Source organism: Phalacrocorax carbo, chromosome 21, assembly GCF_963921805.1.
Source record: "Phalacrocorax carbo chromosome 21, bPhaCar2.1, whole genome shotgun sequence".
Lineage (NCBI taxonomy): Eukaryota > Metazoa > Chordata > Aves > Suliformes > Phalacrocoracidae > Phalacrocorax > Phalacrocorax carbo.
In genome coordinates, this window is record NC_087533.1 from 4,782,404 (window position 1) to 4,797,803 (window position 15,400).

General features: G+C 43.4%; 2 long non-coding RNA genes across 2 annotated transcripts in view; both read left to right on the forward strand.

The window, feature by feature from the left end:
* LOC135316692 (uncharacterized) overlaps positions 1-15,400 on the forward strand; it is a 93,782-nt gene that overhangs the window by 13,085 nt on the left and 65,297 nt on the right. The window contains exon 4 of the long non-coding RNA XR_010375936.1: positions 400-519. This is a non-coding gene — a long non-coding RNA (uncharacterized LOC135316692). The remainder of the gene's footprint in view (positions 1-399; positions 520-15,400) is intronic.
* Positions 10,340-11,502, forward strand: LOC135316662 (uncharacterized). The gene is made up of 2 exons (XR_010375899.1): positions 10,340-10,472; positions 11,298-11,502. It is a non-coding gene; the product is annotated as an uncharacterized LOC135316662 (long non-coding RNA).

Below are 15,400 nucleotides of genomic sequence, written 5' to 3' on the forward strand. Positions count from 1 at the left end.
TAGACCGCTCATGTGGAAGCAACCGGAGTGCATCTTCCTCTGCACTGCCCAGTGTTTCTGGGCCTGGATTAGCTGTCACAGACACAACTGGAGTGTCTCTGACCCCGGAGTGCAGACATACCCCTGGGCCACATCCTGAAAGGTGCCAAAAGACACTATCCAATCCACCAAATGGTTTGGGGTCCAGATATCATAGTAATGGACACATCCGAGGTAAATTTACTTCACTGGATTTAATATGACAGACCCCAACCACAAATTTCTTATCCAGGTTTGTTTGGAGCCAGGATTTGGTTTAGGCCAAGTGTTTTGTTTAGTTTATTTATCTAAGATGTTTGTGGATGTTGAGCAGGAAAAAACCAACCCACAACCAATGGATGTTAATTATGTTCATTTCAGATCTCCTTTTGGCAGCTGGATGAGAATGACACTGCAAAGGAAGGATTACTGAGGCGAGGTTCAAGTTGTATTCAGAGGGAACACAAGTGCTGTGCATTACACATATCACCACCGCGACAGGTCAGTACTTCTTCCCTGGGGTCACTGTCAGAGTTCTGTGAATAGCATCCATGATAACTCGGTCAGACCCTGCATATGGATTTAAAGGTGTGGCAAAAATGCCACAATTGAAATTCACTTGTATCAGAAAGGAATTCTACAGTTGTAAAGCTTAAATTATTATAAAATTATACTAGATCAAATGTTTTACAGTAGGCAAAAAATTGATGAAAAGAAGTTTCAGGAAGTGCTTTGTAATGAGGCAGACTGAGCCAGCCTGAGTCAGCTTTGAACTTTCTGCTTTTTTGGATGGCCTTTGGGTTTTTGCATTAACCTGACTAGTTTGCTTGCAAAAGTCTGTGGATTCTGGCTTGTTGTTTGCAAAGTGCTGAGAACACTATAAGATCTCTGAAAATACAAAAAATAATAGTGGTAATGAACAACAGCTTGTAAAATCTTCTGTGATGTCTTAGAAATTCATGAGTCTTTTGCTCTCTGATTCACCCCTTGAAATATCCTGAGCTTTGATTTCTGTCTTTGGATGCCAGTAATGTGCATCTAAGATCTGGGGCAGTTCCTAAGAAATTGAATGCAATTTGCTTTCTTTGAAAGAGTTTTAGATGGGCAGATCTGCAGCTGGTGCAAGCCTGTGTGTTGGGTGGCTTCAGGAGTAGTCATTCCCTAATCTGGCAGCCAGGATTTGATTCGCCTGCTTAGAAGTTTCAGTTCCTTACAGTTCCCATGAGCAGAACTCAGTTTTAGGATGGCTTCCTGGTGCTTTGATCATTCCTTTAGTTAACTTCAACGTGGTTTATGCATATTCAGCTGCTGAGAAGACCAGGTGCCAGTGTAAACTGTTCACGCTTCGTATTTGTGGCTGGCTTTGAGACTGAAAACTTTTTAGGTGCACAGCATTTTATAGTGTAAGTGCACTAGAACAATTCTCATTCTCTTGTGCTGTATTGCAAGCTGCTTTAGTCAAAGACTGGTTCTGTGTAACATTAAGCATGTGGCTGGGCTGCCTGGGTCACAATCCTGTGCTTCCCAGCACTCCTGTGGGTGAGTGGGAGAAACAAACGGGTGCAAAAGGCGACTCGGACTTCAGGCAGATTGAATATTGCTCTGAAAGAGCCCATCTCTCCTGCTGATGGTGGGGACGGCCGAGGGCATAGCAGAAAGGGGACAGATTCAGAGCACTGCTGTGCAGGCTTTTAAACATGCTGCAGAGAAAGATGCCAGATCTCTGTATGGGGTGTCCTAGTTTGGGAGCTGTTGTGGAGATGGGATACAGGACCACATATATATTGGGTGGCAGGGACATTACTTCATTTTTCTTCTCTTCTTAAGCTTATCTGAGGGGAGGAAACTGTAGACATTATCTTTTTCTGAGTGGAAAAACTGATTTCAAGTACATATGTTTGAAGCTAGCAACAGCATGAGCCAGGTTAACTCGACTAAATAGGCATATGAGGCCACAAAATCTGACTGAGCCTAATTAGAAACCAGGATGCCTTCCAGCACTTAAAAGTTTCTTTTAAGATTATGATGAGCTGACAAAACGTATTAGTGAGAGGTGGAATTGGTATGAGCCATGTTTGGCATTTTACTACTCAGTGGCAGCAGTAAGAGGCCCTATATACAGATCAGAACCACACGTGCACAAGCCTGGATTAATTCACCCCACCTACTTTTTGGGGTTTAACACCGATACCTAAGTTAGTTGCACAAAGCTCTCGGAGTCAATGGAGTGGGCTGGATCACCTTTGGAGACGCTGCTGGTCTGCTGTGGAGCCCAAGATGACTATGCTCTTAACAGTGGGTCTCAATTAATTGCCTGCACCTTGTCAGGATGAATGCAAGCCAAGATGTGGTGTCCACTCATCACAGTGAGACAACGCATGGCCCAAGTAAATTGAAAAGGAGAATACCAGGTTCTCATGAAGTGATTTGTAGAGAAGAGGCATTGCAGTCTGCCAGCTGTTGAATGCTGCTGGGTAGTTCGCAGGCAGGGGTGAGGATTTAAAGAGCTGAAGGAGGGCACTGTAGTAGTTTTTTACATTTCTTTCCAAGGATTTATTTTGCTTTGAGGCAGCGCTGCTCTTACCACTAGCCTGGATTCCTCTGCTATCCATCCCGTGCATCGCATCAATACAGGCAGTGCACTGCCTCTGTTTGTGGGATCAAGCCATCAGTGCTGGAGCGGGGCCGTAAAACTGTTGTGCCAGTGAGAAGCAGGGCTGATTTATGCTGGCTGATGGTGGGACCTATTGCCTACTAAATGCAGTCCTCTCCGTTCGATGCCAGCAGGTGCTTGCCTATCTGGGCACTGCCAAGCTTCCTCCTTCTGTTCTCCTGTGTTCCAGCATTTCATCTTTGCTCATGCTGCTGGTTTTAATCCCTCTGCCTCGTTCCCAGCCCTTGGTGTCTGTTCAGAGACTCGGTCTCATTTGCTGTTGTCCTGGTGCCAGAATTTTAAGTCCAAGGCAATGGGGCCGCCTCTGCATGGGGAGGACTCATGCTCGCTGGCTCCACCGTCTGGACCTGGCCCCGAGCACAGAGCTCAGCAACCCCTAACAGGTCCCCTTGCTTTCTCTCCAAGTATATGATTAGAGGTTTGAAACTGAGCAGACAGCTGGTATACTCTCCTAGGGCAGCCTCTGTGTCTGGGCCTCCATTGTTTTTGTCCAAATCATATCTGATTCCTTTCCAAAAGCATTTCAGCCCGTAAAACCAGACCAGGTGCCTTTGGTTGTACTCATTCCTGACATACCAGCTACAAACAAAAGCATTTTGGATTGGTCTTAAAATGGGTACGAAATTTATTTCAAACTGGGATTCCCTGCCCCCCCCCCCCCCCCCCAAAGTATTTGAATCTTCCCTTATGCTTTCCAGATAGAAAACTGACCTTGTTCAAATCAATCCTTGTCTTACATGTGATTTACTGCATCCTCTTTTACTAGATCTTCAAAACTGCTTCATGCCATGCTGCAGTCTCTGAAATCTGACCTCTATATACATTCTTTGCACCTCAACCTCTTGGGTTTTTTACATAGAGTAAAACTACCATGAAGTCAGATCATAGGTTTTGCTGCAATGTGCTTTCCCATTCTGCTCGGTAATTTGCCAGAAAAAGCAAAAGAAACCTTACCTTACCAGCCAAAATTGGTGGAAGTGTTTAAAAGCTCGGGTGGCCTCCAAGCCTTGGTTTAGTTCTGCATCCCTGTAAACTGCCAAGCTAAGTGCTTTGTCCTCCAGACTGTCCTTCATCTAAAAAGCATGAGCAGTACCACTGGCACCGGGGCTACGGAAGGTCTCCTGACGCTGCCAAGAAGATGGGCCCTAGTTACGGAGAGGAGATCTGCCAACCTTCTGTGCCAGGGAGTTTGCAAACTTCCACAACACATCTGTTTTATTTCAGATCATGGATTGCACTGAATAGTCCTTTTGTGTGCTCTGTCTCCAGCTACTAAAACTGGCTCTGAAGAAGCCAGAGATAAATATGACAGCTACTGTTATAGAGTATCCCCTGGACACTAGGGCCTGACCTGCACCCACTGTCTATCTTTATGTTGTCAGTAATAATGTTTATATTGCTGTGTCAACTTCATTTCTTATCGTGTAACCAGAGATGGGCCAAGTGAACGTGGAAAGCTTTTCTGTACCTCTGCATTCAGGGTCATTTGGAGGTCCACAGATGGAACAGGCACTTTGCCACTGAACTGTTTACCCCGCTGAATGCCATGATGTTCTATGTATCATTCAAGGGGAAAACAATACCGTTGGAAATGACAGGAGAGCATTACGAGGGTAGACTGAGTGGCACGACTGCAGATGGGCAAGTCTGCCTACCCACAGTATGTGTTGTTACAGCAGGTTTTGCAGAGGTAGGCTCTGTCCACACTTCCCGTGGGACATCACCTTCCAAACTGCCACAGATTCTCTGCGTGGGTTCAGATAGCTACAGTAACACTAACTGAAGTTTTGTGTACTGTTCGTGTGCGTTGCTAAATGGGCTTCATTTCCCATTGTAGAAATTCTTACACGTCGGTGGCAGGGGAAATTGTTTGGTGTACCTACCAGTGGATAAAGGTGTGTTTGCACATGGCTGTATCAATAGCAAGGGAACACGGATGTTCCTGTGCCTGGCATAGCGTTTGTCGTCATCTGTCTGGGAGTGCTGGGTGCCAGTAAAGTGGTGTAAAGAGGAGGGCCATTTCATTGCACCTCTGAGCAGCAGGTCTTTGATGCCTGAATCAGAGTTTCTATCGGTCAATCTTATCTCCAGAGAGTGGTTATTTTGGAAAACTTGACCCATTTAATTTGTATTTAAGCATAGGCACCAGAAAGAAGTGCTTATGCATCTAGTGGTTGCAGTTCAGTTGCTGGCATGTCACCAGTTCAGGACATCACCCGGTCAGAGCCACTGGGAGCCCAGCTCTCCCCGTGCTGTCTCTGGACAGTGTTTGACTAGACTGCTTTTATCTCTCTAGTCTGTCTGTGGGAGTTGAATCTTTGTACAGAGACTGCATTGCTTGGCATCTAATCTGCACTAGTTGACTCAGTCAGCCTCAGAAGGCAAGGGGGGAGGGAGATAAGTAGGAGGAAGAAAGGTGGGAGTGGAAAATAACATATTTGAGGGGACAGCAGGAAGCCTAGGCTCATTCGCATCTTGGGAATTGCTCAGGACATGACCAAGTGAGTGTTTCCTGATCTCCTCTTTTTTTTTTTTTTTTTTTTTTGTTCCCCTGTGGGCCAGGAAGAAAGGGTGCCTCGTAGGGCACGACTGGGGGAATCCCCGCACGGGTGACGCCCGTAGCAAATGTCACTGGAAAGCCAAGTGGCCCAGGTGGGTGGTAACCTTGACCCGCCAAGATAGCTCAGTCCCAAAGATTTTCTTTATATTCTTTTCTGTTGTACCTGGTTTTCCTTGAATATCACCCGTTCAGGCCAGTCCTTGCTTATACCTTGAGAAGAGTTCGCTGTATGGAGGATATTTTAATATACGTTTGCTTGTTATTGTTTGCTTTTTCTGTGGGGAGATGAATCAGAAGGGAGACTAAATGGGGTTCCTTGGTGAGGAAAAGAAAGTAAGAAAGATTTCTAAGAGATAAAAAATGTTGCTGTTTTTGGATGAAAGGGTTGGGGGTTGTTTCAACCTGCAGATTATTGGAGAAGAGAGGCCATTGTGGAGGTGGAGCTGCAAAGCAGGACAGGAAGGAGAGGTGTACAGCTGTGTGTCTTTTCAAGTACTTCAGGACACTCCAACATAAAAGCCACCATGTGAATGTCAGATACTGTTATCTATTATTATTAAAGTTGGGGATCTGCTCACACTTTTAAAGACCATAAATCCTACATTCTCTAAACAGGCAGAGCTGGGATCACAGGACGCTCGTTGCATGTTCCATGTACTTCAGGAATTGATTATGTCTTTTCTTTGTCTGCCCTAATTAAATCAATAAATGGCCTTTGTAGTCACCTGTGTAGCAGGTGACAAGTTGAGCTGCTTGAGGTCACTGAAGAGGGCATCCCGGCAGCCTTTGAAAAAGAAAAAGGTTTTGATCCGGAATAGTCATGATGTCCTAGTTTCCTAGTCCCTTGGGCCAGCTTGTTCCTAGAACAGGGCTCTGAAAGCAAATAGAAAAGAACAGAAGAGAATTGTCTTCTCCCAGGATTATCTAAGAAATCTGGTATTTCTGTTGTCTGAAATCTTTCACTGTTTACTCCAGCTGTCACCTGTTTTGTTTCTTCTATGCTTCTCTTATTAACATATTAGTAATGCTGTGATGGTTAGGTGAGCAGTTTATGTGTCAGTGTTGCATTATGATTTAGTTTCTAGTTGTACTGTAGCAACTCCTGGGTGCACAGGCATTGATGGGAACTGTATTGTGTAGGTTGCTGTATAAACCCGGTGCTTATTTATCAAGGTGGGATCATTTTAAGTGGAAGCGGGTAGAAAGAAATTTTGATTCAGATTCCTCTGGGTCCTGTGGATTTCGTTTGAAATCCAGATCAGCTCTAAATGGATCCAAATTTTGCATGCAATACATGTTTCAAACCAAGTCAGCCCAAGTCTAAGGCTGACACAGCCTCGTTCTCAGAGATGAAAACAAACGCAAATCCATGTGCTGCGGTTCGTTCTGCTGGATTAGCCTGTTTTTTCCCAGATTGACGCAAGGGCATTTGCAGGTGTTTTCTCTGTGGTAGTTTTTGTTTGACATTGGGTCCTGGCATGCGAGTGTTTGGAAGAGTGGCCACTGTAATTAGCAGAGCTGGGCTATGGTAAGGCCGCTGCCATGGGCAGTTTTTTGCCAGCCTCCTAGGATAAAGGGGTGTGTGCAGAAACCTGACCCTTATCATGTCCTTCCTTCCTGAGTCCTCTCTGAGATGGTTCATCCTTCCTAGAACCTTGTGCCTTGTTCTAGCACTCGAGGATTATCCATATAAAATAAAGCAGCACTAGTAGAATGGGATTTCTTTGTTTGCTCAGGGGTATAAAAATGGTATCTTTTAACCTGTCAGTATGCATTTACAACACATCTGAGGTTTGAAAGAGGCTGTCCAAAAAGAAACCCAAGAGTAATAAGAGTGTGTTAGTAGAGCCAGTAGGCATTGAATAGTCTCTGTGGTGGTAGAAAAGCCTTAGGCTTCAACTGATTGCTAATTATGTGGCTCTATTCCTTTTTAAGAAAATACCAAGCAAGGTTTGTGAAGGAGGTAAGTGCGTTAATCTGTGGAGAGTTACCGGGTTTTGGGTTGGTGTTTTTTTCTTTTCTTTTTTTTTTTTTTTCTTCTTTTTTCCCATGCCTCGATTTGGTATTAGAGACTGAGCTCTGGTTTTAAAATGAAGCCACATTCCCAAGTTCTGCCATCCATCTCTTAGAGCCACTGTGTAAAGGGCACAAGTTATTCCACCTTAAAAAGAAAAGAAAAAAAAGAAAAAAGGGAAAAAAAAGCAAAACCCTCGCTGTGCTGAGAGGGAGAGAGTTACAGAAAGTGGGCCCCCTGCTTTTTTCAGAGGGGGAATGTAAGCAGATCCTTGCTGAAACTGCTTCACTCAGCAGTTTTCAGCTTGTTTTAATTGGCCTGGCCTGAAAGAATTCTGAATGCTGTACCTGTGCCAATGAAAATGCAAATGTTTCCCCGAGACGAGGCACTCCGAGTGCCTGTGCCCCAGCTCTGATAGCAGCAGCAGGGGCATGGAGACATGTATGTGGTGGGAAACGGGGAGGCCTTGATCTAACTCAGCTTAGAAAACAAAAGGCTTTGGAAAATGAAGCATGAATAAGGCAGACCAGGGCAAAATGTAGGGTACCTGCTGGAACTCCTGCAAAACCAGGAGCTTTTCTGTAGTGAAGTCCATTACCCTCTCACCTGGCACTGGCCTATTGAATACTTCACTAATTTACCAGGAAAATTGATATGTCTTTCTTTCTGTTTCTGTCTACTTGTTTGTTATTTACTGTAGAAGGTTTCCTGTCGGAAAGAAGGCTATTCTTTCAAGTGCAGAGATGCTGTCGTCAAGTGCATCCTTACAGCCAGTGGGTACGGTGGTGTTAGGTGCCACGGTGTGGCATTGGCGACTCTTGCTGCAGGAGAACCGAGTTACAAACCGATCCCAGACTCTCGCCAACTGCAGGAATGAATAGGGTGGGCTGGGAGATAGCAGTGATGTTTCTGCCTGTGGAGCCTGGTGGCAAGGCTGTTGTTGAAGCAGTCGTTGATGAACCCTGCTTGATGGTCTGAGTTCTTCCTTGCCTGTGCTGCTGTAGCCTGGCACCCCTGGGCTCGTGGGCTGTTCCACCTCACGCTGCAGAGAGATTTGATGGGTGGCTTTACGAGTGGCCCAAAGGGCCAGTGAATCAGACGCTGACTGTGACTACTAATGTGCTGGAGTTTGGTTTTAAATGAGAATTTTGATGAGGGAATGAAGTTGTTTCTCTGAACCAGGAAGAACTTCCCCCTGTCCGTCTGGTGTGGCCTAATGTTCCTTAGTACTGAAACTTCAGCGTTGCCCCCATTTAAGAATGGCTATTCTTTTCTAACTCCCTACAAACTATTATTTGTGTTACTAGCTCAGCATTTCAAAATCAGTTCAGTTTCATGGTCCTGCATCCGGAGCTGATGCAATGTAAACTGTATTCTCTCCCAAAGCATCAGCTCAGCGCTGGAGCCAGAATTACTGGCATGACTGTCTTTATGCTCTAAACTTGCCATTATCTTAAAACATGAAAAGAGGATTGCTTAATTCTTTGTGTTTGTTTTCTGGGGCTTTTTTACAACAGACTGTCTTTCCAATGTGGAAAAAACCCCAAACAAACACTTTCCATTTCACTTAAATTTGGTAGTAACTCACAGTGGCTGGATCGTCCTGAAAATGTGGTGTGTTTGTACAAGCATGGGTCCGGAACCTCCCCAGGTAGTCCCATACCTGCCTTTCCCATATCCCATTTTTATGCTAGTCATTCCCTTGAGGTGCTGGCCCTACACAGAGTTGTCCTTCATCCCCAAACCTGCATTTTGCATTCACGTGCATCTCCCTGAAGTACCAAAAACCCTGCAAACCAAACCAAACCACACCACGCCACCAACAACAAAAAAATCCTTTGAAACTATTGAGTCTCATGTACTGAATGGGGAATCCCTCAATGTGACCCTTCTACATGCAGAAAACTCCACAACATATGTATTACAAACTAGAACCACACAAAAAATATGTTCTTATGCATCCGTAAAACATACTACTTCATAAAGGACACATACTAAAGTCCTGGAATGAATGAACATGAAAAATTACCTGGCTCAGCTTATTTTTCTCCCTCACGTCAAATTACAGCCCAGTTGTGAATTGGGAAAATAATTAATTTTCAATAAATGGTTGATCAATTCTTTTCTGTCTTTGCAACTCCCTATACAGTAATGAATATGCATTCTTTGCATTTTCCAGATAAATATCCAGCATCTTAGGGTATTTAAAATTAGATCTGTATACATTTACAGAGCAATGATTATTTTGAATTTCATCTGAGGCAATTAAAAAGCATCATGATGACATTTAAGGTGATATTTTTCTCCCCTATGTTAAATAATTATAAATAATAATAATGATTAAACAAATTATTCTGTTCCTCCCAGTCTGGATCAACCTTTAGGTTAATAATCTAAATCATTAAAATTCATCTGTCTCTCAAAGGATTGAGCAGTTAAAAAAATTGGAGGAACCTTTCTGCATAAGGGTGATTGATAATTACCAAAGCAAAGATGTTTTGTGGTTAAAAATTGTGAAGCCTCAGCAGATTGATTGGGCTATATATTGGTCAGATTGAGGTGATATTTTGAGCAATTAAACTGAGCACAGTTTTATCAACTGACATCCTCTTCATAGGATGATGCAGAGGTCAAGTCCAAGCCTGCTTCTTAGTAGACTGGCTCTGAGGAATTCGTGGTTCACAGCTGCAAACTCAGTGTGTGACCTTAGGTTACTGATGGCCATTTTTTGAGATTATTATTTAATTATAGTGGGAGCAGGTTAGGGAGTTTTTTTTGTTTTTTTTTTTTTTAATTTTCCTTAAACTGCCTCTGTGAGTGAGATTTCTCTTGGCTAAGTTCATTCATCTAAAATCCAGCTGTTTAGACCAAGCTACAACTCAGGGGAATCACTGGTAATGTGTTATCATTTCCCTCCGTGATAGGGTTGGTTGATTTACCCCCACAGGTGCCTGTATCTCTTTATTTGTGGCATAAAGCACCTAAACAATTAGATGAGAATTGAAACCCCTACCGTTCTGTGATTCTGTGAAACACAGCTTTTAGATGGTTACAGCCAAAAGGTGAACACGACTCAAGCTGTCTCTCAGCCTCTGTAACCATGAGCACTCTTTTCCCACAGACATATGCAAAGATGATGTGGTAAAAACTCTGAAATACTGTTCAGCTTCTCTACTGACAAGCAATCTAAGATGGCTACCTGAAAGGTATATGGACTCTTCGGGACTTTACACCTCTCTGGGTAGTTAGAGACTTGCTAAGAAGGGCTAAGGAAGAATGCATTTCCAGTGCGGGAAGGAAAGATAAGGCTTTCGCTGTGGGGTTTATTGGATCGTGAATTGCTCCACCTATTTGCAGAGTTTCTCAGAAGTAGCCTGTGTTCATCCATCTTTTCCCCCCTCCCTCTGGGCTATTAAATCTCTTCCCACTCTGCTAAAACCAAGCCTTCATGTTGTCTTTATAAATTGCTTTTCATGTTGAACGTGACTGTGCTTTACAGGGAAATAACCCCTTCAAAGTAATCAGGACCAAATAGATACCCTATATACAGAACACAGACTAAGGAGACTCTCCTTTAAAATGCGGGGGGCTATGGAGTTACATCTGATTTCACCGAACACAGACCCTGGATGTTTATAATGCTCTCCTCTGTCTTACTCTCTTACTTCTTTCTTTCTTTCTTTTTTTTTTTTTTTCTTCCCTTAAACACATTTTTATATTCCCTTCTTGTTTTGCTGCTTGCGTCTCCTCCCACTTTCCCTCCCTCCCCCATCGCCTTTTCTGCCTAGGTGTCCCTTGCTAAGCCTGAATGTTGCAGTGCTGGTATTCCAGCTCAGATTTAAAATCCACTGAGGCGCCTTAGTCCAGCCCTAGCATCCAGTCGCTGCTTGCTGCAGACGGGCTGACGTTCCCTGGAGAACAGCCTTGCTCAGGAAATGTAGCTATTTCCGGTCTCGGCTGCAGCCAGGAAATGAGGAGGCAGCAGTGAAGATATTTTTTGAATTTGACGGGATTTTTTTCTTACTTTGTAGCACGGAATGCTCCGGCCGACGGCCCTGCAGCAAGGGGTTTGCTGAAACCCTTGGCCCAGGGAGGCAGTGTCTGAATCTGGGTTTGTGTTAGACCTACGTTCAGATTAAGGCTTGGGATTTGAAAGCAGCAAAATGTGAGCAAATGATCCAAAGATTTGAAGCCAAAATAGTAAACATGACCTCATAAAGTGTTTCTGTTTTCTGTTGCTGATGTTCTCATTTGCTTGTTTGATTTTACTTTGCTTGGTGTTGAAGTTGGTTTTTTTTTTTGGGGGGGTGGGGGGGTTTGGACACAGAATTAAATAATTTAAAGCCTCTTCATGATCCAGAGCAATGCCTTTTGGGTGCTGCACATGGAGAAATTCCTGTCTGCTTCCACCGCGGTGAAAAGGGTTTCAGATCCCACACTTTAATATTGGCCCACTTCTACGTTAATTCTAAATAGACTTTCTTAAAATTAATCTCATGAGAATGTAAAGCAGTCAAGGGTACTTTAGTTTTAATGGAAAATGTGTGGCTGATCCCCTAGATTGTTTTAAAAATCTCGTTCATATTAGTGTGAATATCCTGTAAATTTCTACTACAAGAAGTGGTTAAAACACTGAAAGTAAGCATTTCCATTGAAAATGAAAAAATAATAATGGTAATCATTTAGTGAACTCGGGTGGCACTTTAGAAGTATGTTATTTTTAGAGCTAAATGGAAGATAATTCTTGCAAAGAATTTCAAATTTAACTATTTTCAGAAACAGGCCCATACTTTTAAATTCTCTGCAGGAAGCTTTTCCTCTACCTGTCCCTCTCCTCCTTCAGAAAAAAATACGTTTGAACAGAATTTACCATTTCATCGAAATATTTACTATTTGGAAAAAATATAATATGTACTCACTATAGATGGATTAAAAGATTCCATGTTGATACTGAATTTTTCTTTAATACATGAAAATATAATGGTAAAGCTAGTAAATGTCAAAGCAAAAAGTTATGTCTAATGAGCTATAAAACATTTGTTCTGAAATTTTCGAATTGATAGTTTTACACGATTTGAAGGTTTTTCCTAGTTTTATTCCACACAAAAAGGTGGTTGTACATTCGCCCGGTTTTTCCCAGGGTTTTTTCAACCACAGTTCCCTTGAAGCTTCTGTGATTACGGATAAAACGTTGGCTATGTTTGCCAGTGCGTTGTGTTTCGTTAGTGCTTCGGAACCGGAGTCGCAAACCACGGGCCAAAATCCTGCCATCACCTTACGAACGCAAACAAGAGCTGGCCTCTGCCCTAAGCGTGTCTATTACAAGAGTGCCTACAGCAAACATTTCCCAGCGGAGGAACCCGTGACGGCAGCCATATACACAGCCCGAAGGGGCCAAGAACGATATCTGCGTAGCCCCTGGTGCCACAGCCACAGGCAACCGGAGTGTTTAGGGCACAGCGATGTGTGTTTGAAACTCGGGGGATCCAGGCTGGACTCGTGCCTTTGTGTGATAGGGGTGGTACAGATGCTTGGTATTTTTACTGCATCCCAGGGAGTTTGCTCTGGATCTGTGACTTGCTGTGATGCCCTGGCATTGCCTGCCGTGTTGTGCTTTCCTTTCCGCTGGTATGTCTGTTTAGGTTGGTGAAACAAGTTGGGTGTCCTCTTGGAGCAGCTCTGTTGCTCAAAGAGCAGTGAAGCCTGCGGGCTGTAGGTCTGAACAGACAAAAGGGAGGGAGAAAAGGGGAGTGACTTGCTTGTAGTCATCCAGAAGGAAAACATAAATCTTCTGACCTGCAACACAATGCTTGTTCCCTTAGCACCCACTGCCCCACAAGCGATGTCCCAGATCTTTACGTATGTGATAGTCCCACTGAGTTCAATTGTGGCTAAGGAAACACAAATATTGTTGCTCACATGTGGAGAGTTGCTCATGTGCTAATCGGATAAAGAAGAGAGATATCCATCTCAGCCCTGTTAACTTCATCACACAATTTGTCATTGAAGTGGGTAGCTGAAGGCTCAATTAGGCACTTGTGATTTTGGCTAGTGCCTGCAGAATAGTGTCCCTTTGTATAATTTTGTTTGGTTTTGGTTTTATATAGTAAAGCACAAATAACATTTACTCATGAGACAGGCTAGGGACACACTGCCAGAAATAGAGGCTCCCGACAATTATACAGGATGTTGCTGTGGTGTTATCATATGATTCATCCACTATGAGTATGAACAATTGTTAACCTCAAGACACTCTCACTTTCACGCCCTCTGACACACATACCACTGAGGACAAATATCCTCAAGATGAGTAAAACATTAGGACTGGGATTTTAACTCATAAAGGTCAGTTTGTTTCAGGTTCATATGTTTAGCCTCAACTCTGCTGACCAGTCCTTGAGCATGGGGATTTTAAGGAGGGTCTTCTGTAAGCAGTATGATGTGCTTGCTTAGTAAATCCTTTTTGGGTGCTGATGGACCATAGTAATGGCCATGGGTAGAGACTACCAAAATGGTCCATGGTGGAAACCACTGACATCAGTTACAAAGAGAACAAATTTGGCCCAGATGGTCTGATACGGCTGAGCTGAATGCAGGAGGCAGCTATACTGAGGAACGTATCCAGTAAAGCTGGAAGAAACATAGCCAAAGGAATTGAAGTGCTTGCAAGTGTCGTTCTTGTGAAAAACTTCCTTGCAGGCTTTGCTTGAACGTAAGCTTGGCAGTTATAAATTGGTACAGCAATAGCAGCTTGTATCAGCTAAGCAGCTGGACTTCGAGACTTGTAGTTGCAAACTTGCATGTCCTGAATGTCCCCTACCATGGATAACAGCTGGATAATGGATGAGCTCCTATGCAACCCTTCCTATTGTAAGCGTTTTGTTATCTTATGTACCACAATGCTTATCTTTCCAGCAAATGGCTGAGGGCCACCACTGGCTATGCCTTTTGCAATTCTTTTTGTTTAATTGAATTTAATTTAACTCTGGACCCTCCTTGCAGAGCTTGACTCAGGCACTTGCTGTTGGTCAGCCATCTTTTGCCAGCTGCTTTGCCTTGCAAACTCGCATCACTAGATGGCAGTGTAATGGCAAAAACCTGCCCTGCCTGTACTGCCAGGGAGAAAAGTCAAAATTCACCTGAAAAAGAGGATGAAATTTAAAATTTGAATGCAAAACAACCAGACCTAAAACGTCTCTTCAACCTCCTTAAACTCCCATAATACTTTCTGTAAAGACCGAGGACAAGGTCTTCGCTTATGACCCAATGGCATAGGAGCTACACCAGTTTATGCCACCCACAGATTTGGCCCACAGAGCTCACACAAATATCACAGCCAAACTTGTGATTTGCATGTATATGACATTAGGTCAGGAAATTTGGATAAGGTTTAAAATGCGGGAACAGTAAAGTAAAAATATGATATTTTTCTTCAAAACTAAGCTTTCCTCACTCTTCAGCTTTTGCTCACGCAGGATAATGTTCTGAGTTGCTTTGCAGTTCCAGACTTTGTGGTGCAATAAATTAAACTACAGGTCATCTCATTTCAGTTCTCTTGAAATAAAAAGGCTTTGCAGTGTTCAATCCCATTTTGTGGCCCAAAGGGGTATTTAAGTGGTGCACAGGTATTGGCTTGGTTTTCTGAAGGGAGAATTGCACGTAATTGAAGCATATGGAGTGCGTGCGTTTGTGTATGTTTTCTTAGGTCTGGATTAACGCCCTCATTTATGACCAAGATTTTAACAACAAGGAAAATGTCACAGTATAGAAAAATAAACAGGGTAAAAATAAATGGCAGAAAGACAGTCTTCACCACGCTAAACGTCGTCCTTTTTGGACGTCATGAAGACAGCTGCTGGCTGAGAGTGAGATCTGAAGGTCTTTGTTAGGAAACGTTATTGCTGAGATTTTCACTGTTTGGATTTCCTGTTTTCCTCACTTCTGAACCCTTTAGCTTTTGTAATCTAAGCAGGGTCAGGTCTGGTCATCCGTGGGGAAACAGACTGACTGTGAACAACAAGGCTATGTACTGCAAGAACAGTGCTGGGGAGTCAGTAGGTGAACGGCTGGATAGAGTATGGAGGCAGCCAGGATCCTCATCAGAGTCTGCTCTGACCTTCTGTGTAATGCTGGC